We start from the raw sequence: 27,540 nt of genomic DNA, 5'->3' as shown, positions 1-27,540 counted from the left end.
TTAAAACCTGCCAGCACTGCAACCTCCACAGAGTACAACTTGCCCTTAATGGTCATGCAGGACAAGAATGGAAAATCATTTCTGATCAGCTTTTTCTATCCTTTCATGGCCACCAAAAATCCCCAAACACCTTGTCTAACTTGTCAGGTGACAGAATAACCCAGACTTTCTTTTCATCATCCATTTTTACTCAATACAGCTGTATGTAAAATATGAAAGACGACAAATTTCACATTTTGAGGTGAGGTAGGGAGCTATCCTTTTTAAAAAACACTGTTATCTTCACTTGCACAACAGGGGAAAAGCAGTCAGAGTTTCTGATCCTTTCAGATCGGAAACAAAGGGATTTGAAGGATATTTCTTAAGACCGTATGTTACAATTTGTTCTTAAAATTACCTTTTTTCATGAAGTTACCTATAGGGTGTACCAGACTTACCTTCTGTTAGCACGGAGCACTCACAGTAGTGGAAACTGATCTACCTAATTCCTATCAGATATAACTAATTTCTAATAAAATGCCTGTTTGCAGCAGGGCTGCTTTGACAGTTAGGATCAGATGTTAACATCACATGAATAGAGATCTGAACCAGAATATTTTCAGTAACACCTCTTCACTTTGGTGTACAGGTTTGCTGAATTCCAAATTCAGTGTGCATATTTCTTGTCTCATCAAACCTGAAAGAAGCAGATGTGAACCTGAGAAGTTTAGAACTACTTTGCCTGTGTTAATCATTTTGTTTTAAGTTTTAATGTGCCTACTTTTGTCAGACAAGCGTATTTTATAAACAAAGTTACACATGGAATTGGAACTCTACCATAAATTTACCGTTTCATCACCATCATTACTATTATTATTTTTTTTCTCTGTACCCTAGAAACTGAATGACCTCTATATGGTAACCATATTGGACAAGTTTTCCTGATTGGATTTGCTGGTTTGTGGTGGTTTGTTTGGGTTTTTTTAATTACTAATCACTTCTTCCAGAAGTGCTCTTGAAAGGAACTATATACCACTGGAAGATCAAATTGATGTAAGTCTAAATAATAATCTGAGACAAAACGAGTAGGATAAGGACAAGAAAGGAGGGGGGAAGATCTTAAATATAAATCCTAAGCTTCCTCTACAAATCCAATTGAATCATAGGAAAACCTGAGTTGGAAAAGAGCTCAGGAGGTCTCTAACCCAAAGTCCAGCTCAAAGCAAGGCCACCTCTGAAGTCAGATCAAGTTAAACAGGGCTTCATCTAACTTGGTGTTTAAAACTTCCATGGCTGGAGAGTGCACAGCCTTTCTCCATACTCTATTCTAATATCTGACTGTCCTCAAAAGAAAACCGTTTTCCCTTACATCCAGTCAGAACCTCTTTTATTTATTTTTCAATTTATGCCTGTTGTCTCTCCCCCTCTCACCATGCACCACTGTGTCAACAGCCTGGCTCATCTTGCTAGCCGTCTGCTGAACCTGTCCCTGCTTATCAATGTCCTTCCTGTATTAGGGGGCACAAAAACTGGACCTGGTATTCCTGATGTGGTCCTCGTGGCCTGTAGTGTTAAACACAGATCAATTCTAGTGATTCTCTGGAGTGACTCCCTCACCTCCACTGGCATGTCTGTTCTAGTCTCTAAAGTAGCTGAAAAACTCATAACAACAGCTCTTATTCACAGGTCTGCAGAAGAGGTGTTACAGACAGGTGCTCTGCCTGTAAAAATAAGCCTTTCAAAGGATGGCAGAGGGCTTTGTCACCATAAATACATCTTAAAGATACTTTTTTTTTTTTTGTCTCAATTCCTTGAGGAAAAGGAGCAGGCTCCACAAACACCCACTGCAGCTGCAGAAGGGCTTGCTCCTCCATACTGCCTTTTTTTGCAGTTACATGTTATATTATTACAGAACTGGGTTTTTTTCTTTCTTTTCCTTCTTCTCCAACACCTCCCTGCTTCCTTCAGTTACTGTAGATCATGATTTTATATTCAAAGAAAACTCTTAACACTAATCACTCAGAGAGATTTACCAAGGCACCCGGGGGGCTCAGATTCCCAAGTTCCATTGAATTTTAAAGGGAATTTGGTACCAAACTCCTTCAGGTTCTCTTAAGAAATGACATTCTTAAATTAATATTGTGCAACTGGAAGTATTTGCTCTGAGTATTAAAAAACCCTTTCCTGTTCTGCTAGTTTAATTTTCTAAACATTTCTTCTCACAGACTGACTCAATAGCCACATCAGGTTAAATCTAAGCAGAGTAAGAATAAGCTTCTCATTCAGTCACACCAGTACACTCCTGCTTGATTGGAATGGATATCGTACATAATATGTCCCTGCAGATGTTTTCTCCAGTGGGGCACATTGAATTTCATTTAAATGCCAAGGCTCAAAATCTAAAACAATGTGACTTTAACAAAAAATCTGATGAGGAATTTGATGAGAAAATGGCAAGAATTCCTGTGGCATTTGGGTAACAATTTCAAGCCTTCGTTTTAATAGAATAAACAGGATCATATTTCATTCAAATCTGGCAATGAGATGAGCTTTGGGTATTACATTGATATAAACCAATAAAGAATTTGCAAATTTGAAGCACTAATTAACAGACACAATATTAAATGAAAAAAGTTTGCTCGAGGGGCAAATATATTTTGAAGACTTTAAACTTTTATTAAAAGACAATTTTGAATAGCTTCTTCTGCATTTGACTATTTTGTTAGTTTCAAAGAGGGGAAGTCTTGTGTTTTTAAACTAGCATGTTTAATATTGTTGGAATATAAATGAATAAAATAACAGTTTCGCTTCTTCCTTTCTGAAATAATAACTCAATGTCATGTCACTTGAAAAAGAGCTCATAAGTTGAACCCACACAGCCAAGAGCTATGTAAGAGGATGTTAGTATTTCATTATCTACATTGAAGTCCAATGCTATTTCTTTTAAATTATATTTTTTAAGTGTTACAGTGCTGAATCAAAAAGCACTCATATTTAGAACATGACTGCACTATTGAAAGAGTACTAATAAAAATATATAACAAAAAAAAAACAAAACTGGGGACTTTTGGTTTACCAGTCACATATGTACCATAGTAAGAGGATTTTCTCTACCTAATTGCAATGCTGCACATAGTAGCTTTCGTGATACTACAATATCTAAGACTTATGTATCTAAAGACTCATACTTCAGAAAATGGGAATGTCAGCTAGAATATTAAGGAATGAAATCTATGAGACTGACCTTCACATTGGATATTAGGGACTGTTTTTTGGAACAAGTGGTTATTTCATCCTAAGCATAATACCATCAAAATCTGCTGATGATAAAGTCACCTGCTCTGACAACTCAGCAGCTGTGCTGCACTTAAAAGTTATCACATATTTAATTCATTAGCAAACCCACTATCTTCTTGTTTTAAGAAATCAAGGGGTTTTTTAGTTCTAAATGTAAGGTACCCTTTCCTCTTTTACACTCTATATGATTATTGTGTGCTTGTATCTAATCCTACAATGGCAGGTCCATGCTCCCTTGTACCTTATCTTAGGTGATGCATCCATTTCTTCTAACCACTTTCATTTTTCTCATCTTAATACAGTTGATTGTGGTACCTTTTCCCCCCATTTTTATTTAAAGGAAAATTATGAGGTAAGTGTTTAGAAAGGTAATTGATCTGTAGTTCAGAGATAAAGGCCTGATCTTTCCTTCTGATACTGAATGTGCATCAAAGTCAAGTAGTTGAAGCACTTCACATGCACTGCTTAATGAAAACTTGTAGAAAATGGAATATAAAAAAAAGCCATTAGCCATAAAAATAAATGACAGGGAGTTCTGCAACCTATTCAATGAAGATTTGTGTATCACATGGATTCAAAATTTACACAATTTACACACAGACATGCAATATTGCATGAGTTTTATGAACACCTGATTCACAAAATCCCACATGTAGGCTGTGTAATCTGTATGCCTGTAATTCTGCACCTGAAAAATGCCCAGAATAATTTGGGGCAGGATCCAAAATGAGGAAGCCTTTACATTTTTACACAGCAGACATAGATAGAAAGCCCACACAAAAACATACGCAAAGTTTGGAGGCAGAATGAAATCTCTTTCTTCCTCTCTACACTAATGCATATCTCAGAATTACAGGACATACCCCCACACTAGGCTGGTAGTCGATGTGTGAGAATTTACAATCTGGGCATCCATGCTTCCTCATGCTTCTATTCCAACTTTATAGATAGACTGTTCAAAAAACAAAGGCGAACCATACCAAAGGCATAAAGGCACTAACTGTGAATAGGAATACACATCCTCCATGGCAGAAGTCAGAGCAGAAGCCTGGGTCAACACAGATACTGTCTGGATGGGAGAAGTAAAAGAGGGTCTCTGTCCAATGTGTCATACTGAGTGTGATCACACATGCTACAAAACATGTGGAGAGCAGGACAGTGCCCATAACCCTCTTCCTAAAACCATGCCCACATAAGCCCACCCCAACAAAATCAGTGGTATTCCACTGTTAACATACATTATTTATTTTCTTAGAAAGAATGTGACATAAACAAATGCTTCAGAAGCAGACTGAAACATAAAGGCTGTTGGGCTTGCCTCCTGTGCAGCTCTTCCACAATAACTATGAGCTATCAGAGAAATTACCTAATCACAAACCGAGGGAAGAAGTTTTAGGTATAGAGAGCAATTACAATATGGACAAGTAAACAAATGGATGCAGTAAGCTAGAGTGGGATATTGCAGCACTACAGCTTCTTTGTGCTAATTCACCCATTGTTGCCACATTACTAAGGAGTACATTATCTTACATGTACTGTGAGTTAAGAGAAATCAAGCCTACAGTTTCCACTGTGGTGCTGGTTTTGCTTTACGGAGACAGTTACTTATTTGCCCATCCATCTCATTACAGAATTAAATAACAGATCATTTCTGTATGAAAAGAAAATTCTGTATTAAAAGCTATCTACTTCATATCCTTCTATAGTCCCCACTCCAATTTTCCAAGGAAATTTATCATAGCTTGAATATTTAAGATCTATGAGTGGAAGTATATATGAATAAACACATTTGCACCTGTAGCTGCCACATTGTAAGACACTTCTCAGTAACTAATGGACGGAACTAAGTACACTTACTGAATCTACAATGCAATACTGCATCACTTAAAATACTACACGAATGAGTGAAGTAACATGAACTGGAAGAAACAATTCAGCCTGCACACTGAGGGGCTCTAAAGGCCACAGGAGTAGATGGAATACAGCTAGCGGCATTGTGACCATGAAAGCCAGTAAGATGTTCTGCTATGCTGAGGAAGGAAGAGGGAACAATAGTTAAAATACTAGCTCATTATCCAGATCATCCCTTTATTACCCAAGGAAACAGTAAACTGAGATAGCTCAGATAAAGCAAAATCACAGACATTAGAAATGGAAAATGAAGTTTTAATGAGTATGAGAAAAGCTAGCAACACTGAGGTACAGAGATCCCAAATCAAACCAAGCAAAACTACACAATGCAGAACTGTGTAAACTCAGCTATAGTGTATCCAGGCACCAGTTCAAGCAGAGCACTCATGGTTAAAGTAAAAACTTTAATAATACAGCTGGAGGACTTAATTCTAGAATATAACACTGATCACAAAGCTGAATCCTTAACAGTGACTGCAACTTTTAAAATCCCACTTCATTAACAAAAAAACAAAAAAAGGAACTCCAGCACAGCAGAGAAAAACGTGTATTTTTGAAGCACTTTCCAACAAATATATCTGTAAATATTAGGTCTTTCCAAATTATAGATGCAATAAATAAGAGTGGATGACACTTCCTCTACACTACATCCACATTTTTATACTAAGTACTCCTAGGTACCCTTCCACATAATACACAGCCTGAACTATACCAGCAAAAAATTAAAAAGGCAGAAGTTTTAAAACCACAAAACAATATTTTACAGGTAAATAAACAAACACTTAATGGAACTTACTGCTGCCTGTAATCAGCAAGGCTGAGAGTCTGCCAAGCCTAAAAAACCAAATGCAATATTTATGCAGAGAAGGATAACTTCCACAACTACGATAAGGTCTAGATCCCGCAAAGACACACCTACTTTGCAATGTCAATAAGAATGTGAACATTTTATGAGGGTACAGAAGTGTCTGCAAGATTCAAGTCTCAAATAAGATAAGATGTACCAATACTGTCAATTCTCATGCACTTTTCTGGATTAAGGGAGGGCTGTTACCTAAACAAAGTTCTACAAGTTCACGCTTTTCACTTTGATTACAATACCTTTAGCCTGTTCTAAAAACAGCCCAACCATCAAACAGATGAGCCATAAGTATACCATAAAGGGCCATGAAGCCTCAATCTCAGCAATTCTCCAGAGACATGTCTTAGCTGAACAAAACACACCGCTTTAAATCTGGCGGAATTTACTGAAAGCTACTTAAACCAGCACTGCTGAAATCGACCAGTCAGCCCAAGAAGCAGCTGTATTTGTCAGCTAGTCACCCTTCTCTGCTTTACATCCAAGCTAATAAAAGTATCTAAATGCTTATATTAGAAGTGTTTAGTATTTCTGAACATGATATCCTAAATTGGAACAGTCCCAAGAAAGCCACAGAGAAAAGGACAAATGTCATCGTGTATTTTTGCAAACACTTCAGGCTGCTGAAACATTTATGATTCTTGAGTAGCTATTGGAATCTGGCAAAACAAGGGTGCTATGCATAATTCTCCTTTAAACACACAGCTTCAGCAAAACACTATTCTAATTTACTCCCCCAAAGCAGCTTACTTTGAACAGGAAGGTTTTGCTGTAAAAGAATAATTTATTACATAGTAATTCATACTTTCTTAAAATTCTTCATTTCTGAGATGCTGGCAGAGAGTTTTAAGAAATACATCTAAGAAAGCAATTCAGTTGCATGGCAGATGACCATCTTCAATAGCAGTTAGGTTCTTTTCAATAGTTATTGCAATAAGAAAAGCACACTACTGGAATCATCTCATTCTAAACAGCACAAGCATGTACAGCTTCCCACATGCAGGCAGCAGGATTTGCACAAGGAGACAAAAGAATAGGCAAGTGTTCAATGAATTTTGGAGATTAAGAAAATTGTGCTTATTTTAAATATTCAAAAGCAGCAGATGAGAACCAGGTCAAGCTATTCAATCACAGTTCAGCTTAATTTTCAAAAGCTTTCAGTATTAATTTAACTCTGCTTTCACTGAAGCCAGTGGGAACTGCTAACAGGTTTCAGTCTGAGAGTCTGACAAGCCTCAAGCAATTTTAGAAATCTGATCTTCAAAGTCTGCCACCTTGGTCATTGCTCAATATATTATATTTGAGTACACATGTACACAGTGTTTCTTGCCTTCTCTTCTTTTCTCCCAAAACACACATATGAATGCACTCACAAACACAGCAACTGAAATGAAATGAAAATTTGAAATACTCTGTGATTTCCATCTGTATGAATTTCTCCCATTCAGGAAAAACAGGGAAAAAAAAAAAAAGAAAAAGAAAAAAGAAAAAAAATCTGAAGAAAAGTACACCAGCCTATTTCAACCACTTGGTAGTCCAGCAAACCTTGTAATTATGGATCTCAGAAAGCACATCTTTTAAGTACTACTTACATATCTGTCCCGTAACATTGTTCATAGTTCCACAACCTGGAACATAGCCTTTCAATAACCCAAAAGAATATGCCTGTTTTTAAAACAGGTATGGTTTTGATTAAGCTGCCAGGAAAGGTAACCGGTTATATTTATGGATTCCAGCACTGCTCCTGGGGTAAGACAGAATGTTTAGAATGAAGTCCCTATCATGACTGCCCACTGACTTGTCTTAGAGAATAAAAAAAAAAAAATCTATTCTCTTCCATGCTGGGATCTGAATTCAAAAAGACATAAATAAAATTCTACATAAGTGTATCACAAGGGTTTCTGAGAAAAAGAAAATGCTGTGTGTAACAATCAGGCACTTCTACGAAAAAACCAAAATGGCCATCTCCACAGGATGTTGTTGCTACAGAATGAAGCCATTGACCTACTACAGTCCCTCACAGAAAAAGTGGCTTAAAAAAATCCCATACGTCTCAGACAACCAGTATCTACTGTCCATTCAAGGCAAGTCTTTCACCCTCTCAGCTCTTTCAAAACTCCTAATACTTAAGAGATATGTAGAGTTCTGCTTGCCACCCCCCCCCCCCCCCCAGACTGTTTTGCTGTGGTCCGCACCTCAGAATACAAGTTTCTGAGAATAGGTGCCCTCTCTGTTCCTTTCCTGTACTGTGTCATACTTGGGCAGTCTTTATCTCTCTGTCCCTTTCCCTATTACCCTCTGAGAACAGCACCACTCAGAAGTGCTGCTCTCACCACTGAGACCCATGCCAGACCACCAGACTCCCCTACAGCATATGCGCTGGCTTTCCATACATCCATGTCTTCCCCAGTTTTGAAGTTAATCATTCACATGTAACTGCAAAGCCAGAAAACATGGAGGTTTTGCCAAGATTTCCATATACAGTACTTTCTGGGAAATCAGAAGAGCCTCACATATAAATACATATATAAAGATATACATCATGCATGTGTGTCCATACCCATTTCCATTTCCTGAACCTTTTTCTGGGCTCAGGTCTCATGGGTCAGTTCTCTCCAAGATACATACTTTTGAGAAGCCAACAGTTTTTCTCTAACAGTTCACACTCATTTTTTGAAATGCGTTTTTCCCTTTTCCCTTCCAAATCAGTTGCTTGCCTATGGCAGGCTGCACAATGAATTTCCTTCCTCATACCTTTCCAGTTAAAGTCATTCATTCCCTCACTAAAGCATCCTTTAAAATGGTTTCTATCATTTTCTTTTTTATAACCCCCAGCCATCTTTCCGCTGGTGTCCTTTCAAGGGCTTCAAACAGTCTCCACCACATAAACGGAAAACCAATGAGGATTCATTTATTTACATAGATTATGCAAGTAATTTTTCAGTAATAACTTCGCAGTGATACTTTACTGTTCACAGTTTCTTTTGGTTACCTTTACTTTGCATAGAAAATAGTTCAATGAAACTCAGCCCTGCAACTATGTGTGTGCATCCGGGTGCTGCCAGATGCCACTGTCAGACTACAGCCTTCTAAGCAAAACCTGGAGTAAATGTAAGCAGTTTTCAAGTTTCTCCAGGACCATCATTTATGTGACAGAACCTTTTATGTTAACTCCTGGACATTTCAAGCAAGCATTTAGCATTGATTTTGCTTACACAGGCAATATCCTGTTAAAGCCAGCAAAAGGAAGAGAATCAAAAGACCCTCTCTACACAGACTATGCTTTGATTAATCCTGGGTAGTTCTTCAGAGGTTAGAAAATCAGCCAAACATGTGACTTTGAAATTAGAATTGTACAACAAGATTAAAAAAAGAGGCATGCTATGCTAATAAGAGAAAAGAGAAGATGTTATCAAAAATACAGTGGGATTTTTTAAGGTCTAAAACATCAGTCTCATTTAGGATTTCAGAGGTCAATATACCAGAGTATGGGGGATAAATTCAATTTTTTGCTAAGATCAGTTGGAGCTTAAAAGGCTACACAGACTTTTTTGACACTGGATATCATATTTGAGGTAGGTAAATTACTCATCATACTATGGCTAAGTAAACTGAGGCACAGAAGTTCATGTTCTTGGCTGAAATAAAATAGTATCAAGCAAAAACTACTTTAAAAAGCAAAAAGCACTTAGAAATTACTGTTGATGAAAATCAAGTACCCAATTATAATCAAGTAGTAACAAGTTAAGAAGTCACATGAGAGTAAAATTGAGAAACACACTGAAATTTGCAGGCTTGTTTTCTGGATGCAATATATATGGGCTTGGAGTGCTTTCCAAATGATAAACTGTCATGATAGCATTATCTATAATCAGGAAATACACCTTACAGTATATTGTTTGCCCACCCCAGTCTTCCTATCCTACAGAATTAGGATACACCACCATGTATCCTAATTTGTCATTCAATTTGAGATGTCATATCACCATGCTTTTTGTGGCAGTGTGCTCCCCCCACCCCACCCTGACCTTTATTTCCCATAACCCTGCCCAAGTGATAACCACCAGTGGCAATTGCAACGGACGTGTCTGGTTGTGCTGTATGCAACCAGCTCAGAGTGGATTCGGGTAGAGGGATAACAACACAATAGCCAAGAGCTAATTTGAGCAACGCACCCACCTAACCACAGTGCTGGTCAATGTCCGACTCGAGACAAATTTGGAAGAAACTAACATCTGAAGTCAGTAAGCAAATATGACTATCAGACAGTCATCTTACAGCAGACAGCCCAGGGCCCATTGAGCTCTCCTGCGTGGCAGTGGGTTGCATGACAGGATCTCTCTGTATGACCAGTAGGGATGTCTCCCAAGGTTATGCCTGCTGCAGAGATCCCTTACTCCTCAAGGCTGAGAGAATCCTTATTGCATCAGATACTCAGTAAGTGAATTGGAAATAAGTGCCCTGAAACTTTGAAATCTTTGCTAAGTGATATAAAGGATTGATTGTGCATATATAATCCTTTAGACATAAACCATTGACAAAGTCTGGGACTAAGTCTGGATCCAGCTTTACCTAAACGCCCCTCTGAGAAAGAGTTTAGAATGCAGTAGGGTCCTTTCTGAACCTCATGACTCAACAAGAGGATGTCCCTGACAGTTTTGTCTGACCCCGTCCTCTATGCAGTAAATACTCAAGGGTAACTTGCTCTCAAATCTTGTTAAACCACTGTCACATTTACCATGGAACCTTGTTAACTCACAGTCTTATATCAACATTGTTGCTTCTCTCTTGTGAGTGAAGCGCATGACTCCATCCACAACACTTTTCCACCAGTTTAAGCAAAACATAATGAAATCTAGCAATTCTTGTTATACAATGTTTATTCTTCAAACACCAAATTTCACTATGGGCCCAATCCTGTAAGGTGCTGAGTGCCCTCAGGTGCCATTTGACATTCACTTTGGCTTAAAAACTCATAAAATTGATTACAATATCACATTTGACTAATAAATGCCTCAGGACAAGTCATACATTTATTTAGGATAAGTAAGAGCAAAAGGAAAAAAGCAACACATAAGTGAAAATGGGCATAGTTTCCAACACACTGGGCACTAGCACTCTCATTTCACTGCATTGATGGAAAATAGCCTAAGAAATAAAAAGGAAGACAGTAACAGCCTTTCAGTTGAAAGTTCCATACTATGTAGTCATTTATTTCCTTCTGAGATTGCTAGACTGACAACAAAATCTCTTAAGTTAGTAAATATTAAGGAAAAGAAAGAATGTCATTTTTTTCTTTGACAGTTGTATAATACCGAGGCATAAAGGGAACAGTGGACACTGATATTTTTCATGAGAAACTGTATGAACAGTGGAGAAGTCACATGCCTAAAAAGAAAACAACCTAGGTTATTCAGGAGTGGCAGAAAGGGTAGTTCTCCTGCTTCCAAGGCTGTCTGCACATACTATGAACAGGATTCATCCAACTACATTATGTCACTACATGTAAGAAAATTTAGCAGGAGTACTTCAGTAAACATGACATCAGCATTTTTTTCCTGTTTTGGTCCTGAATTTGTCATCACATCTACACACCAGAATAATTAACTAACAAAGAGTATTTACATTCCAATTAAATGAAATGGAAAAGAGGTCTCAGAAAGCTCATCCATTAAAAAAAAAAAAACCAGAGTAGAGGTTAATTAATTTCAAGGCTAAAAGGCAACATTAGATGATTTTATCTGACCTCTTACATAACACAAACCTTAAAATGTTACCTGGTTCTCCTTGTGCTAAGTCAAATGATAAAATACCACTGCCTGATGGCACATCTGCTCCGCCTTCCTCAGAACTGTGGAAAATGTGGAAAACAGAAAAACATGTGTGACCAAAAAAGGGAAAATGAAAGGTTTTAATCTAAAACACTAGCATTTCCTCCTCCTCCTAAAGCAAAACACCATTTGTTTGGTACCAATAGTTATTTTGCAGCCAGCACTAACTAGACGACTTATTATTGTAGCCTGTCCAATTTCTCATCCAAAACTGCAGGTGGTATCCAACATATACTGAGAGCCCAAGGATACAAGAATTAGAGCTGTAGTGTCTGTAGCTCAATGACTCTTGTTATGCAGTTTTGGGGGTTTGCTCCATTACAGAGAAACAGATTTACCACAACTTGTGGACATTCATTCAGTCTTCAAACAGCAGATAAGTCAGCCCAACCAATGATCCATTACAGTATTTATTATACTAACAGAATGATCTTTCAGTTATTGTTCATGTGGATTTACTGACAGGAGGAGAGTAAAGAACAAAAAGTAGTGACAGGAGAACAAAAGGCCTGAGAGCAAATGTTGCCATATGTTAATCATGAGGCCATAAATACGCCAGTATTTTTGGCTGGAGCAACTTTTATTGGTTAGCAAAAAGAGGGTTTTAAGACTTTTCCTCTTTCTCCATCCTAAGTTTCAGCACTAGACTAACTTCAGAATTTCAAGACCAGTATACTTTAGTAGACAGACATGCCTCCTTGTCCTGGTTTCAGCTGGGGTAATTTTCTTCTTGGTGGCTAGTGCAGTGCTGTGTTTCGGATTTCATGTGGGAACAGTGTGGTTGGGGACTTCTTGGTTTCTCAGGCCTTGCCAGCAGGAGAGCTGAAGAGGCACAGGAAATTGGGAGGGGACACAGCCAGGACAACTGACCTGAACTAGCCAAAGAGGTATTCCATGCCATGGGATGTCATGGTTGGTATATAAACTGGGGGTGTTGGCGGGGGCCTGCCGATCGCTGCTCAGGGATTGGCTGGGCATCGGTCAGTGGGTAGTGAGCAGTTGTATTGTGCATCACTAGTTCTCTTTTCTCCCTTCCCTTTGGCTTTTGTTCCTCTCCCCTTCTCCCTCCTTTTCATTGTAACATTAAATAATAGTAGTAATAACAATAATAATAATAACAACAATAACAGTTATTATTATTTATCTCAATTGTTAAACTGTTCTTAATTTAGCCCTCGAGTTTTACATTCCTTTGCAATTCTCCTCCCCACACCCCTGGGTGATGGGGAGGGGGGGTGAGCAAGTGGCTGCATGGCATTTAATTACTGGCTGGGGTTAAACCACAACAGTCCTACAAAAGTGACTTTCCTACAGATGCCCAGCAAATAGCCACACTGTTTAGTAGCTGAGAAGTAAGAGGAATCAAATGTCAAAAACAACCTACCAGGTCACATACAGCTTTTAGTACAAAAACCTCTAGCTAACACATCTGCTAACTGAATAGAAGTGTTTGAGACATGTTTTTTCTCAGGAACATACAAATGGCCTACAATGGATTTCTCCACATTGTATATATGCAAGTACCTGTTTCGTATGTAGTATTTGATGTCAATAGTGCACTATTTTGAAATGCACCTTACTTATATTAATAGTAAATATGATTGATGAAATGGATTCCAAACTCCATAATTAGGATGTGGAGGAGTTAACTATTATTATTTTTTTAAACTGTTAAGGATACAATGTTGATAGAGTTCTATTAGCAAAATAGTTCTTCAGGAATAAAGACATTAAATCAATTTGAGAATGGTAGTTAACAGTAGGGAGTTTTAAGGTTTACACTTAAACTGCATTAGAGAATTCCGAAGAAACAAAAAAAAGAATGAAAAGTTTGGGTTTTTTTTTTCCAAATGCAGCATAACTCAGGTCTTCTAGCACTTCTACCATAAGCAGTGTTGAAAGCTAACTTTCCCTTTTAGTATGACAGGTAGATTTGTCACTTAGGCCATCAAGCCATTAAACCAGTTTTTAAAAAGTATTTTGTAGATTCTGTAACACTAGCATTCTATAGAATTTTCCAGTGCCTTTTCAATCAAGAAAACCTGGCTAAAATTGCACTATCTGACCTTCCGATTAATGGCTCTGCCTCTTGCCTGTCATACTACCAGGGTGTTTGGGGAATAGTTAGGATTCATCTGGAAGTGATGTAATTTCTGCCTTTGTCTTTCTTTTCTGGACGCTAATGGATTTTAGTCAGTCCTCTTCACTCAATGGATGACACATGTAGCCATTCTATTTTAGTTGTCCATTAACTTCAAGCATTATGACAAGAACAAAGGAACTTCTTTTAGAAGTTAAGTTCAGCTACATGTATTAAATTTCTACAAATCCTCTGTTTACAAGGTGCTGTTTTCAATTGTCAGTAATGTTTATCTGAGTGCAACAGTATCTATTTTAATTAAAAGAGGCTGCTCAAACAAATATAAAGGGGTCACAAGGCCTGTGGATTCAACATTAGGGTTACTGTTGAGTTTCTCCATGCATTTCTGTCTGACCATTTTTTTTTTTTGCACAAGTTATCTAGTTTTTTAAGCAAGAACTGTGGAAAAAAAATCAACAATCAGAAGGCTACAGTTTGTGGTCTGAAGTCTAAGGCCTGAGCATGGTACTTGATCATGTGAAGTACAGACTACAGATAGCACTCGTAAGCAGAAAGTAATACATACATTTCTATGGATACTTAGAGGATCACTAATACAAACTACTAAGGGAAATAGATTCTATTAGGAAAACTGACACCTGTAGCCCTGCAAGCTTTTAAAATAATATTTCTGCTCTTTAAATATTTATCATTGAGCTGCAAATAAAACATCTGTAATATCCTGTGGAAATAACACGCATTGGATGACTTTTAGAAATATGTTTGACTGTATTAACATTTTACTCAGTTGCAGCAACCTGACATTAAACCTGTATTAAGGCTGCATTACAAAGCATTTCAGTTCCATTTTTTATTCCTCATGCTGTTTTAAAGAAACAAGAAATCTCCCACCTCTCATTATTAGGCCACCAATGAGATAAGAAGTCTGTAAGTATTGCTGAGAGGTTTGAGAAGTTCAACTATTGTTGGATCTTCTCTAGCCAGGCAACACAGTAAGGTTCCACTTGAATTTAGGTCTATGTGGCAAAGGTGTTTTATTCTGACTCAGCTGTATTTTTCTGTGATTGAGCTCTGGTTGAAGTTAACAGCAATTTGCCTCTTCCCTAGCCAATTTCTTCCAGGACCAGCCATGCCTGTGAAATGATACTTGTAGCCATGCTTTTCTGTGTTCCCCAGTGATGGGATGTTCTATCCTAAGTCATGGGCATACACAATGGAGCCTAAACCAATGGGGGCATGTTTACCTACTATTGCAATGGGGTTTTAGGACACAGTGGTTTGCACTACCTGATACTTCCAGGTGTACCTGAGCCACCCGCCTTGGCTTCTCACCTTGGACTAGACAAGGAGTAAAGAGGCAGCTATGCTCTAGTCTCCACAGTATCTTTTCTTCCATTACAAAAAGCCTAAAATCAAAGACCTCACTTAGCTGAGCGAATCTGCAAGAAAATGTACAAAACAAACTTTGCTCATAAATAATATAAAACCTTGACAACAAGAAACTATTTTACTGATCTGAACAATTCAACCATTCTGCTGTATCCCAAAGAGAAGAGGCACCTTTCATTAAGTCACTGAAACTACATTTCACATGGTATGCTTTTAAACTCCTCATTCTCAAACCGCAAACCTGCTGCATTACTCTACTACTTCTGTCTATCAGATGACAAACATTCAAAAGATGCCTTATCTCAAAAGATGACTAAAACACTATGTAGAAACTTGTGTGTTGTGCTGTACTTTCTCCCTATTCTTTCTCATGAACCCTTCATCAGAATACCCACCTCCCTGCAGAGGGTGATAGGCAGTGCAGCACTATAACGTTAGCTTTGCCCTTCAATGAACAATCATGTTCTTCAGATGAGTGGCATCTTAGGATACATTCAACAAGAAGTGCTTACATATTCCCTGAGTGCTGTCCTTTCCTTCTCCATCCTCTCAGCTATTAAGAAAACCCAATCATAACTGGGATGGAGAAGAAATCATCAGGTGACTAAGTATCAATGAGAAGAACCTGTTCTCTCTGATCCCAAGACTTCTCTGCTAATCTGAATCCAGCAGATCAAAGAAAATTACTGGGTGCATTTCAGGCAAGGCCCTACACTCAACCTTACAAAGCCAACTACTGTCTGTTCAGCTGCACGGTGCAAAGTTGGTGGTGAAAGTAGAGATAGGACAGTGGTGTCTGTGACAACAGACAGCTGAGAAAAAAAAATACCTGTCACATACCCAATGCACTGCCAGGCAACTCAAAGTGCTCAACTTCATATAGGCCGATATCTTAGGCGCTCTTAAGTCTAGGGAATGGCAGGTAGAAGATTCTTAAAAATCTTCTATGCCAGTCACTTGTCATTATGAATATAATTCTGTAGGTCAATTTGGCATTACAGGCTCAGATACCAAAGTAAAACACAGAAACAGCCCTGTACAACCAGCTATAAAGCAATGTGGTTTTATCCTCAGGAAGAGGATAAAACTTTCTAGGGTATGTTCACCTGCAAAACCACTTGGCAATGTTGCACTTTTAATATAAGCTAAGCACACAGGCTAACAATAGGAGGCAAATTTAAGCTCTCAGAGTAAGGTATAGCAAGCAGAAAAGAATCAGCATGAAGCTCTATTCGTGGCTGCAGAGTCCCCATGGATTCTCACTGTTCAACTTGCTGCTTCACTCCTACTTTATAGCAATCCAGTAAGAGCTATCATCACCTGAATCATTCTGATACCCTGTTTTCCAAGGGTACTGCCTGCCTCTCCCTCTGTCCCAAATGCATTCAGTCCATCCCCTCAAGCAGCTTGCTGCCACCTGAGCAAGGTTTAGCTTGCACATGCCCACATAAGTGGGACAGGGTTCATTTTAGGCTGCTAAAGAAAGACCACATGTGATTGTCTATGTAACCACAATTAGCCCAACCACCTGTAAAAGGCTAAGACTTGGAAGTATTTGTCCAGCTTGGGTTTGTTGTTGTTGAAAAACCTGTAACATGTACTTCCATCGAATACCTATGAGAACTTGAAAATGCACAAGTTTTTCAAGTCACTGTTTCTTAAATGTGGGATAGAATCAACCACCTATTGTCACCTTCTATTCATCTTTACATGGTGTGGCTATTTAGTGCATGAAAATACTTTATTATATTCCCAGACAATGCAGCTGTGTAATGTTTGCTTTGTCCTTCAGTGTAAAATCATTTTTTTTCTGACATGTGTCTTAGGACCCATAACACTAAGACATTTGAAAATAGTGATTCATTTTAAAAATTTAATTCAAGCATTTGCACTAAACAGAATTTACAAAGGAAAAGACATAGTCTGATCCATACAACTTCACTGCTTTGTGCAACCTACACTGCTTTGTGTTTTCTCCAGCTCAGTCACTGACAAAAGATTATACTAAAGGTTATGTCTTTTCCTGTATGTTCCTAGACAATTTCCATTTATGACATAAACCTAAATTTAAAGGCAAAAGACACTTCATTCTTCAGATTAGTTACATGCTTAAATGCCTTATAAAAACCCAGCTATTAAATACATGAAAAGGAATTGTTAAAAAAACCCAAGTTCAAACTCAAGGGTATGTACATGTGCTGAGTTGGGGTTATTAAAAGCATGACGAGCTACAAAGCATTTTTTTAACGCAAAATGCTTTCACTTAACCCTTAGAGAACTATATACCTGTGTATGTGTATGCCCATACAGACATACACACAGAAATTAAGGTAACTTGCCCTCATCTGCTCTGGTGCAGCTCCTTCTGATACCATAATAGAAGGAAATCACACTAGTGAGGTCATGTAATAGAAGGAAATCACACTAGCAGAGATAGATTACTCCTGTTCAGCTGATTTTGGAAAGTAAGGGATAAACAGAAAGGTGAACTGCAGTGTAATGACAGAGATCAGTTTTTATGTGAAAAATCAGATGATGGATTTATATGACACATGAGTATTACCCAAAATCACTCTGTAATATTATAAGGTGGCTACATTATAGGCTGAAGAACATATCTACAATGATAGTCATTGATACTAAATGCAGAGAGAAGACAAGGAAATGGTAAAACAATGTAAGAGAAAAGCCTTAAAAAATACATACACCAAGCTGATGACAGAATTAGTTTGGTCATATTAACAGGTTGGCTTTAGCATAAAATGTTGGACAATATAAGGTAAAAACATAATCTGTTAAGACATTTTCCTAGTCTACTAAAAGCTAACAAAACCATAGATATGGATACCATTCAAAGTAACCATTATTAGCTGGATGGATGGACAATGAAACCTCTTGTTCCAGTAACATACATCTTACCATAAATTTTCTTAGCAGTGTACTTTATAATGAAATGTGGAGCTCAAGAAAAATTGATTGAAACAACAATAAGGTTATCTGTAACCTAACTGTGACTAAACAAATAGCTGGTAACATTTTCATCTAATTAGACAGTGTCTGCATAAATTAAAGAATTGTAATTGTCTCAGGAACTACACATACATGAAACTGATCTTAATATACTGTGAAGTATATTGGTACTATTTACTATGAAGAAATGTACATAAAAACTTTCCTTACTCTTATTTTTCTCCCAGCATGCAGTGTATATTAACCTGTCCAACTTCACATAGTAACCAATTGTGACTACTACAATCCATATAATTTATCAGATTAAAAAAAAAAAAATTAAATCCAAGCAACACCTTTCCATATGGCCAATTAGTGAAGTCATAAAATGCAGTAAATATATGATGCTGTATTGAACATCTGTGCCAGTTATCCTATGGGAATTTTTAATAAAGGACCAAACAGCATATTGATGTTAATTCTATGTTACCGGGACTTTAAATAAAAAACTAAAATAAATAGCATCCATTAAACTGATCATACTGTTGTAACTCAAATTGTGTTTATTATGCTAATGGAACATGAAATTAAGAAAAAGACCTTTATGCCAGTGGAATTAATTAATGAGCTTTATGAAGGCATTGGGATGTAATTTATTTCTAGATAAGTAAGTCTAATTTGCAGTTCCATGGGTCTCTGCAATGCTGATTGTAATAGTTATTCCTGCAGATGTGCTGCTCACAGCATGTCTTTCCATTAGAACTGAACACCTCATTATATAAACTGTACCTAATTAAACATAATACAGTGGTGACTTGTTAAACTGGCCTTTTTAAGTCAGCAGCTGCCTAAGCTAATAATACCGTACACAAGATTTATATCATCTACCGTATAATACTGATATTAAAATATACTGCCCAAGGGATTGACAACTAATTTACCAGTACGTAACAGGTAAACTTCAGATTCTGCAATAGAGATTAAAGACTAGTAGTCTATAAAAATCAAATGAATTAAAGTCTATTTAGAGTTCCAAATAATTATAAAAGTTTTTTAATAATTTTGTTCTTTTAACAGTTTATTTTAAAAAACATAATCAGAGAATAACACTTTTCTTATGTTCTTTCTCCCTATCTGACAGGGTGTTTTTCTTACGTGGTCTGAATTATTACGATATTTGAACACAATTAGATATGTGCAGACTCACTTTGTTTCAGGCAAAACAAAGCGACAAACTGCCAAGAGAGGTACTTTAACTTTAAGTTATTACTTTAACTTTGAAAGTTGTATTCTGTGACTATTCTGTACCTGGGTTTTTTTCGACCAAAATGCAGATATATCTCATATTCAAAATATGACAGTCTGCCCCCATGAAGTCTGACTATTTTGGTCAGAAAATAAGAAGGTCAGAAAATACTTTGAGAACAGATTGATTTTCTCATGAGATAAGATAGGAATATTTGAAAACTACACAAGAATATTTTGGATAAATAATGTTTGATCATGAAAACTTTGCATTCTGTATACACCCTGTGGTTTAAGACTTGTTTTCTGTTTCTCTCTCCTTCAGAGGCTGAATCAACTGCCACTTTATGTTCTAATGTAGAGTGGCATTACTTTTTTTCTCATTTTGCCAGTCTCTGTATGAAATAGATATGTTTTCCTCGCAGGTACACAAATGGAATAATGGAATGAAGGCTCCCCTCAGAAGCCTGTGATTCTTCCTTTCCTCCTTGCTCAGGTGTGCAAAACTGGCTCATCTTCCACTAGCTCTTGCTCTATCCCACAGCTGAATCATCTAAAGACATATGAGCAGCCCCGCATATTGCTGCCACTTCTCCTCTGAATGAAAAAAATGAGATTCAAATTTTAAACGTCTTTTCACCTATGCCATTCCAAGCAAAAAATTTAAAAGCATGCACAAATTTAGTCAAAGACTTGAGTCCATTGACATCCAGGATCAAGACTCAAGTTCAAAGTTGATTTAAGAAATGCTAACACATTTACTCAGTAAGGACTTGAAGTTCCCAACAACAGTAAACTCTCTTGCACAACCTTTTCTTGCACAAAGAAGGTAGAAAACACACAAAAAAGGAAATGTGGTCATATTAGTTAAAGCCCATCACTTTGTTTGGATTCTCTTCAGGTTTTGGAGGAAAAGATTCAGAATCAGATCAGATTTGCTCTGAGCCACTTTCCCTGTCTTACTGAACACATAACAAAAAGACAGTGTTCTTAAATCAACCATTGCTTTATCTTTGTTTTCAGTAAGCTGTGACAATCAAAACACCATCCTCTTCTAAAGACTGCTGCTCTGATAGCAACCTCTGTCACTCTCATAAACCTTAATATCTGCAGCATCATACTTTACTTTTAAGGTTTCTTAGTGAAGACAGTTTGGCAGTCATTCTCCTTTTCTTGCCAGAAACCCTATATCATCCTAGACTGTAGTGTGAAATACATGAATCACTGCAAATTAAGGTAAAATTACACTTTGTGCTAGAGTTACAGGCTCAGAGAAAAGGGATCTGTCCTGTCTTAAAGAATGTGCATCAAGTAACAAAAACATGTGCAATTTAACTTTATTGGCAGAAAATGAAGAGCAGGCTTCCAGACTGAAATAGCTTGTACACAACTAGCTTATCCTACCAACCGAAAAGGGGTTCTTGGGGTAGAGCTGGCAGCATGCTTAAATGGAGCACAGCATTCCAGGATAAAGAGTGTAACAGGTATGTGCATGGGAACCTGTGAGTAGAAGAAAAGCCTGTAAGGGAAATAATGTCATATGTAGAAATTGTTCCATAACCACTCTGAACTCTTGTCTTCACCAAGGCTGAATTTTAATTTCCTGGATGATACCATTTACTTCACACTTTCAAAAGAGTCCTCCAACTACCATCTAAAGCATTTAATTCTTGCTTGGGATCTTTATTGTGAATTTTTTTATTATGAAGTCCTGTACTGAAACAACTATCTCTAAAATAAAGGATACTGTTTCAACTCAAAACAGGGCTCTTTTTTTCATAGAAGTCCCATTTAAATTGCTTCACTATCTCTCAGTAATCAAATATGAGATGTAACAGAACAGCAACATAATTTGCTGTGAGAGTAAAATTTAGCAGAATCAATCAACAATAAGATGAAAGTAGGAGCTCATGAGCGCCATGGGTCCATTATAATTATTATTATTAATTAAAGTATTCCAGACACACATTAATTTTCTTTGCTCGCTACTATTATTGTTTGACTTGCCTTGAAATGGGAACTATGAGCACTTTGAAAAATGTGTTGAAAGACTCTCTTGTTTCACAACAGATTGAGTGGTTACTTCTCCATCCTCTGCCAAAATGCACTTTAGTAACATATCACAGCTATACTCCATGACTCACCACAGATATCCTCTGCCTCTTAAAGCAATAGAAAACTAGGAAAATATTTTCTCTATACCTCCCATCAATGAAAGCACAGAAATCTCACTGAAGGTTTAAAGAGATCTAAAGAACTGGCCATGTACTGGATCTTGAATTTGAAAAGCATTTTCAAAAGTGATGTTATTTTAAAATTAACAATCTTTATTAGTGTCTCCAAAGAGAAAATTACTGTCATTGTGCTCCCCAAATACAGACCAAATTAAAAAATACTAAACAGAAGTCAGATAAAATAAAATACAAACTTCTTTACTGAGCTCAATGCAAGATTTCTGAACTGAATTCAAATTTCAACTATTTTATAGAAGCATTTTTACCGTTTCTTACTCTGCCTGTATCTGGTGAAAAAAGATTCTAAATACCACAATAAGGGTGGCTTTACCTGGTGTGACTGGGTTTTCCAAGGCAATTTACAGCTTCAGGAAATCAATTACATTGAAAGAAATATCTAGATAATCTGATGATCACCTGAGCATCAAAAAAAGTTACTCACAACTGGTCTGATCTTGTAGATGCCTGAGAAGACTGGCTTGAAAGTTATACTGCCTATTTAACTAATTTTTTTACAGTTAAGTAGTACTATGCACACACAAACAGTTATCCTGGAAGCATAAACAAGATCTTAGACCATCACTGACAGCTGATCTTCAGCCTCCTTGGGAGATGGAGGGCAAAAAACCTGGAATCAACAGAGTCTCTCAGGAACATTCCTCCCTAAAGGAAACTAAAAATACACTGATGAATGGGGAAAAAATTATTCTGTATAAGAGACCTCACAAAAAGACAATTACTTTTTCAGCCAATTGCTGCTACCATAGAGTCAAAAAAAGCTGCTGGATGAAGGAAAGTGTTATGAAATTACTCCTATTTTTCCTCTCAAACCAAATGCAGAAGGTAATTGTCTGCTGCATTGCCAAAGACTTTATTCATACATTCTTTCAAACTTTAATCCTCCTCCTGGAATTTTTCAATATATACAAAAGGACCTTTAAAGTGAAAAATCAGTATCACACGATGAATTAGGACAACCGCAGAAGACGTAAACAGCACCTTCTTCCAAGTAACTCTGCAAACCCTATGTCTGGGTGAAGCAAAACCTCCTAATCCACACTCAAGACAATAGGAAAACAGAAGAAAAGTTGCATTCACTAACGCCTCACTTCTCCAACAAGACAGTAATTGTCAGAAACCCTGAAAAATTACGAAGCTTTTTTTTTTTTTTCCTGATGACTTGGAAGGCAAAGAAAAAGTATATGAATGTTATTTTGACTTCATTTTGTTGCCAGAACTTGGATATTGTAATACCGGGACGTCACACAGACAACCTGACAGAACAGTACTGACAGGCTGTTAATCGCTGACAAAGTTACAGCACTAATAACTTTTCAATTATAACAATATTGTCATAGTTTGAGGGGCCACTCTCCATTCCCCAGGTGCATACTGTAAAGAATACTAATGAAATGTTGTGAGTAGAGATCAGGCAGTTGCTTCTGCTCCCATCAAGGACAGAAATCTCCACTGACTTCAATGTAAACAGAATAAGGCCCTTCATGTGTGCATTAAAGGCGACACTTCTGTCTCAATCTTTTCTGAATTCATGCTTTTGATGCCACAAAGGAGATAAGACAATCTGATAAAAGTAATAGATGACAACATATTATTATCTATACTATCTCCATTATAAGATAAAAAAACTCTGTAGTGTCTGTATGTATTACCATAAGCTACAGTGAAAGTTGACCTGGTTTCTAGAGGACAGGTTTTTACGTACAAATGCTACAGCAATTTTAGATGACATACTTTTCTACAACATTTCTCATGCCACTAAAGATTAGATACGTCTGCAAAATACAATATAAATACAGCACCAGAATTGTATCTTATCCCTTGGCCACTCGCTACAAAGTAAATGTTTCAGTATCGTTTTCTATATAAATATGAATCAGTAAGACTTTTCCTCATAATTTTTTTAAAAGACAGACATTATTGTTATTATTGCCATTGTCACTAATTACAAGAATTACTACTTTTTAATTGCATGTTTTCTTTCCTCCCTCTCAAGAGGCTCCACCACTGAAAGCCTTTAGAATATAGATTAAAAGCAATGGCATTTTGAGTTAGATTTCTTTAGCTTTGGAAGCCAATACTCATAGCACCAGGGTGAAGCACAGCAAAAAATCCAGAGAAGGAAGCACAACCTCCCCAGCAGGAAGTACCAGGAGTACCCCTGTTCAGCAGGTCACAAATCCATAGGGAGCAACAGAAGGGTGGGTCTTGCACACCTAGCAGCCCTTCATGGAGAGGAGATGTAGGCGGTTCTCATTCAGAGAGCACCCCAGGAAACACATGGGGTAAGCCTAGTACTATCAGGTGACACTGTTTTCAAGGCTCAGAACACACTGTACTGAATTACAATTTAATACATTAGGAACTACACTGAAGTAGTACTGTAAGACCTCAGCTAGGCATGTGTGATGCACTCTGGAGAGACTAAACTCCATAGGGAAGCACTTACAAGAGGTGAGAAAGAATTTTGTTGACTCTACAAACAAGGAATCAAGTCAGAAAGGACTTGGGCAGAAAGCTGCTGGATGATTACCCTCTGTGAAGGAATCCCAGACCAACTGGATCCCAAAATAACACTTCTCCTTGCCAAACACCTCCTAGTCTCCGGCCTGCTTCAATTACTGGAACACACACCATAATACTCAACAGTGCTGGCGTTATCAAAGTTATTTTTCCTGAAACTGAGACCATCGTGAATTCAACACATAACTTTAGGGAAAGACAGTTAGTGGAAAAAGGTAAGAGAAAAAAATGCAAAGATGCCTTTGATTCCTCCTCGTTTTGCATGAGGCAGATTCTCAGCTAATGCATAGCTTCATTTTGCCATTCATACCTATTAAGCTCTGATAGTCTGTCAACTGGTGTGTTTAACAGCAGGGATAAGAATAAACCTGTAGACCGAGCTGTAGTACTTTCCAGACCCACACAAACACATAATGTGGTGAAAGGTCAGAAAGCTGCCCACATTTCTACCCTTTGCCCAACCCCATACCACTACCTCCATCTACCCGTGAGATGAAGATTTGTTCCAGTCACCAAGTTAGTTGTCAGGCTTAATGACTGAGTCTTTGCACAAAACCTCAGTTAAATCTAAAAGTGCACAGACGAATTCTGACCTCTGGTGAGAAAAGAGAATGCATATTTATTTGTACCCTTTTTAGCTTTTACTGGTTTCCCACCAAATCTCTTAATACTTTTTCTGACTTACTCCAAAATTTCAACTTTTGAATAACTACATTTGCAGCTCTGCTAATTTTGCTGCTCTGGGAACACAGCAAAATCTGGCTGCCACAACTGTGGTTCTTTTGTGTTCAAAACTGCATCACTTATGTATTTAAAAATACATATGATATTTATAAAGCCTACTCAAAACATTACCAAATTGTCCCATTTTCATGTTTTCATGACAATTTATATGTTTTCCATATGGGCAAGTGCTGACAATATGATACAAGCTTAATGGAACAAATTGTGGTTTCTCTTTATTGTCTTGGCATCACAAATCTACACTTGCATAAAAATAACTCTCTCTCCACTATTTTCCAGGGATGATTTTTCATTAACGCAATATTAAGTGCTACGCTCTCTCTCATTTTATTTAAAAATGTGCCAGAAATGTTCACTGCTCACCTCACCACTGTATCTGGGAGCATTACAAATCTATTGAAAAAAGCAGCTGGTATCTAGACAGTGCAGAATTTTTCAGATGAGTTTTCTATAACCTACCATGAGCTCCACAAAAGACTGAGGTTTGGGAGGGGAGGGGAAAGATGCCTCACTCTTCCTTCTATCCACAGGCAGACAGAATTGATCCCTTCTGCTTCTATTTTCTCCCTCCAACTTTCCAGAAGCAGGAAGAGTAAATGCCTACAAGCATTAGGAGAAGACTGTGCTAAAAGACTAAGGCTGAAAAAGCTGACAGTAAATTATTTCCTTAAAAGTTCTCAAAGACTCCAATGCGGCACTGAAAAGAGCTATTATTCTTATACAGCAACAGCATACATACTTCAGCCATCTCCATCCAGTCCCTGTTGCCTCCCTCTCTCTACCTTACTGCAGAGCTGTCCTTTCCTTCTACTTTTCTCCTCCTCCAATTACTGCAGTCCTAATGTAGAGAAAGCTTTCCCTGACCTGAAGCTCCTCGGTAGGCAGTCAGATGAGCTAGCTTTCACTTCATTTAATCTAGCTCCTACACACGCTTCACAACATGACAGACATGTCAAATGAGCCATCCGCCAGGCCACTGACAGCAGTTTCTGGGGCATAAGAGAGGCAGCTGATGGAGAGGAGATTGTTGGAGGGAGTCAGGAAGACAGGAAGCCATAGGTAATATCACAAGTGCCCTGCTGAAAACTGACAGCTTAATGGGTATGATACTGCCACTTACTTTACTTAGCTCAAGTCTTGGTCTTGAATAATATACTTACTACTGAGAAGTTAAAGTGGAAAATAGATTTTGCCAGAGTTAATAACAAAGGCTAATGTAACAGAAGTTGTGGGTAATAGGCACCACCTCAGTCACAGTCCAAAATATTTTACTTCCTAAGCACTGAACATTGATGAAAGTTGCTGTGCTAACGGAACAAAACCAAGTTAATTCATCCACAGAAAAAGCAGCTAGTAGCATACACAAACCTTCTCTTGGACAGCCTCTCTCTAGGATAGGCACCGGGCAATCTGTTTAAGCAGCAGCCTTAAAAGATAGCTGACTCAGACATTCTCTGAACAAGCTTCCTATTAACTAACTAGAGATATTCAGCCACCAGCTGGTGCTTCCTCCTACAAGGCGAAGAAAGCAGCACTTCCACCAACTGTTCTCTTTTGAGGTGACTCACCTCAGTGACACTACTGTCCCTAGACATGCATACACTTCCATCTGTAACCTCCAGGTCTGCAGTGAGCACTAGGAAAGAACATGGGTTGTCACCTCCTTTTTTAGCAAGACTTATTTTTTATCAGTTATGTGGAAAATGCACTTCAAGACACAACAAACTGACATTTCCATGATTGTAAATAGGAATGCAGCTTCACAGATGTTTCCATCGTTGGCATTTGGCAACTTACTCTATCTCTCCTGACTTACATTTTCTTCACTCATTATCTTCATTTTCCTCATTTCATTACATCCCATTTAAAAGAGCTTGTGGCTGAGGTCTAAGAAAGTTTGAGTAATAATTACTTTCACCTTCTTCTTTAGCAGGTTTTTAAAGCATAGATCTCTCAATGGCATTCATAAGATGACCATTAACAGCAAACAAAATGATCTTCAGAGTAATAGAATCTAATAACGACTTCTCTTGCTTTACTCCTGGATTGTTTTCATATTAAGTACAGTATACATATATAGTTTAATTGGGACAAATTTTCTGCTTGTTTATGATCTCATCCTTCACAAAACTACAACACTAGAGGTGTTGAATAAGCTATAAATCAATCTGATGTCCATGCATGGTGTTGAATCTCTCTCAGCAATTAAGCAGAGTTTTGGAAAAGCTCTTGATCCAAAAGTTCACATGATGAAAATTTTGGCACAGACCTGAATATTCTCTATTAAGATGCACTACACAGAGTAGTAAGCTATATTCTGCAGTGGTTCATTTATCACCTAAGCAGAGTCTTGATTAAACACCTGTCTGTTCCCCTTATGTGTCAATTGCTTGTATTTCAAGCAACTGATTGCTCAGTAACAGGGAGAAAGTTTGCAGACAGGAAACTGCTGAGTCTGTT

The 27,540-nt window shown here is 37.6% G+C and overlaps 1 long non-coding RNA gene across 6 annotated transcripts in view; it reads right to left on the bottom strand.

Moving 5' to 3' along the window:
• LOC114017630 (uncharacterized) overlaps positions 1-27,540 on the bottom strand; it is a 520,469-nt gene that overhangs the window by 422,886 nt on the left and 70,043 nt on the right. For 2 of the 6 annotated variants that reach the window (XR_008734647.1, XR_008734649.1), the window contains exon 2: positions 11,824-11,897. The exons of 3 other annotated variants lie outside the window; for them this stretch is intronic. This is a non-coding gene — a long non-coding RNA (uncharacterized LOC114017630). Of the gene's footprint in view, positions 1-11,823; positions 11,898-15,310; positions 15,418-27,540 lie in introns of all 6 variants that reach the window. One more of the 6 variants, XR_008734646.1, reaches the window with a different exon arrangement.

The sequence above is a fragment of the Falco cherrug genome, chromosome 12, assembly GCF_023634085.1.
Source record: "Falco cherrug isolate bFalChe1 chromosome 12, bFalChe1.pri, whole genome shotgun sequence".
In the NCBI taxonomy this organism is placed as follows: Eukaryota; Metazoa; Chordata; class Aves; order Falconiformes; family Falconidae; genus Falco; species Falco cherrug.
This window is presented reverse-complemented; position numbering and strand designations above follow the sequence as displayed.